Here is a 3,163-nt window from a genome sequence, read left to right as displayed (position 1 = left end):
ATACAAATCGTCGAAACGCAAGGTTCAGGACAGAAATCAAGATACAAGAAGATATTGTTCATGATTTGTCCGCATAAAGGCGAAACAACTTGCATGTTGAATTTCAAAGCTTAATAATTTTAAAACTACCTGCTTTCTTAAGTTTACGTTCAAATTCTTTTAAAACATGATGATTTCAACCTTATCATTTTGTAAAAAGTCATATTTTTAGCATTTTCCCTCAGATTTACAAAACAGTTTGGTAAATATCCGTCAAAGGAAGTTTCCAAAACTCATTTGTCTTAGATCCATGACGGAAATGGACTGGATTATCCGAAAATTGGATATAATTTATAATTTCAATCTTAGACTAAGAGAAGTAATGTAATCAAAAGGGCAAAAGTCACGTGGTGCAAATCATATGAATAAAGTACCTATGACTCCATTAACTACAGTTGAACTTATGTTTGGAATACGGTTCAGTAAGACTGAGGATATTCGTTTAGCTGTTGTAGATCTTTTTCATCTATTTGCATTGCCACTTCTTTCTTTTTTTCCTCATTTGTTGTCTTAGTCTTTAATATCAGAATGTCACATTTCACGTCATCATTGAATAATACATTTGTTTATTTGTTAGTTGAATCGTATGTTTAGCAACGTCCAAGTGTGAGCTTTTCCTCGTTTGTTGTCTTAGTTTTTAATATCAGAATGTCACATTTCACGTCATTATTGAATTATACATTTGTTTATTTGTTAGTTAAATCGTATGTTTAACAACATCCAATTGTGAGTTGTATCGAAAATATCGAAATTTAACCTGTTAGAGGTTCACAGGTTTATAAGGAAATGATTCAAACCTCAATATTGATGGGAGTGACTAGATTTGTATAACAGGTCCAAAGTACTAAACTCATTCAATCACAACAATTGTAAAATTTTAACCAGTTATATTTATCTGATCTGTATTCAAGATGACATGATCCATTCACTGATTTATTACATACAATTTTTTTAGAATATTTAATGAATATCGTTGTTAAACGATTTTCCTTGAAGCGTGCTGGAAAATTTTGTTTAATTTAGTATTTCAAAGCTGATGTGACATTCTTATTTCTATATGTTTTTGTCCAAATAGGATTACATTTGTCCATATCATTTCAGTTTACTGTATTTGCATTATCTTATACATTTTATAACGATCTTGGTAACTGTTCTATAGATCAAATATTGTTAGCTTTCTATTTATTGTAGAGGGTTTACATTTTTATTTGTCTTTCGTTAGATATTCGTTATATAATTATATCTGAGTTAGTCTGTTATCTGCTTGTAACTAGGTCTGAAAAAAAAACATTTTTTTCACATAATGTATGGGACCCCAATTTTTAGACCCCGAAGGGATTACAGTGTTCCTCAATAATACTGTTCATGGTATAATAATAAATAAATCGATACCTGTACTACTGAGAAACATCGGGACCATGTAGTTTAACCCTTGTTCGTCATTCCATCGTTCCTTCATTCGACACCAAAATATATACGGAATGTTTCCTAAACGCATTTACAGACTGTTGGTCTTTAGTATGTGAATCTAATATGGTGAACTACAGATTGGTTAACGTTTGGTTCCGCTCCACTGATTTTGGCAGAAATTAAGCGCTGATTTTAATATATTTTGAAAATAGCATGTATATACGTTTGGTTCCTAAACGTATTCAAATATTTTGAGTTGATTTTTAGTTTGTGAGTCTATTGAGATGAGTTACAGATCATGTATACATTGGGTTCCATTCCTCTGCTTTTTGCCCAAATCAAAGCTATGATTTGAGCTTTAATAAATTCGTTATAATAACAGTTATTAAGACTATTTTTAAAGTCCTTCCCATATTGAGCTTGCAATCGTTTTTGAAAACGAGGCCATATATGTCATTCTGACTCATCAATGTATTGTTTTTGTTAAACCTTTGTCATCTGAAATTTAATGAGTTACACGGCAGGAATACAAAAAAGAGCTGAAAAGCTATTTAAGAAACTAATATAAATCCACGCAGTGTTAACATGTAAGGACAAGTTTATTTAATCATGTTGATAGTTATGTCTTCCGCGCTATTGGCTGTGTTTTGACTTTGTGTGATTCCATTGCTTTGCCTTATAATTGCTTTTTTTTTATTTATCCTACGATTACCAATGCAGTCACAATTTTTGTGGATAACAACAATGACCTTTGCATCAGGTTTCCATGATAACAATAGTTATTGTCATAAATAACTTTTAGATAATAGCCAACAATGAAAAGAACCAATGATAAATTTTAACCGGATTTATTGTACAATTTTACCAGAATTAGTATACAAATTGAAATGCCACCTAGACTGTTAAATGTCTTTTCTTTGTCCGGATTTTTCTCCTAGCTGTTTCGAAAATCAAACCGAAAATTATTTAAGATTAAAATTGAGAATGGAAATGGGGAATTATCAAAGAGACAAAATCCGACCATAGAAAAAACAGCAGAAGGTCACCAACAGGTCTTCAATGTAACGAGAAATTCCTAGTTCACAAAGAAATATTATGTTGTTCATACATTATTCAAACAATGAATACAACAACTCCTAAGAACATCTATAAACACCAAGATATCGATGTCGGAATAACTTTTGTGGCTGTATATCTGGTTACTACTGACACTTTTAGTACAAATTAAGTAACAATTTAAGTTTCGAACCGTAGATAATGATCGAGTTGTAACCATTCCATTAATTTCAATGATTGATCTAGTGATTTGATAACATATTTAGTGAACAAGTATAAATGATAAACAGTCCAATCATGAACAATCGTATTGGGCCGCATACAACAAATAAGGCTAAGATGAATAGAAATCTCTTATCATTCCATCAATATCAATAATTGCTCCACTGATTTTTCAACATTTCTCGTAAACAAATAAAAATGGTGAACAACCCAATTATGTAACGTCTGTTTGGTCCATACACAACCCATAAGGTCAAGATGATTAACGTGAAAATTACAATATCATAACATTAACAAATTAAAAAAAACGATTGATTAATTGTTGGTTGCTTCACGTCTAATAAGCACAAAAATGCTATATCGCGGCGATTTTAAAAAGACAAAACACATGAAGCTTAATTGCATCAAATTTTTGATTAACAAAAAAAAAAAAAAA

The sequence above is a fragment of the Mytilus trossulus genome, chromosome 14, assembly GCF_036588685.1.
Source record: "Mytilus trossulus isolate FHL-02 chromosome 14, PNRI_Mtr1.1.1.hap1, whole genome shotgun sequence".
NCBI classification, from domain to species: domain Eukaryota; kingdom Metazoa; phylum Mollusca; class Bivalvia; order Mytilida; family Mytilidae; genus Mytilus; species Mytilus trossulus.
The sequence above is the reverse complement of the archived record's forward strand: the minus strand, read 5'-3'. Positions refer to the sequence as shown.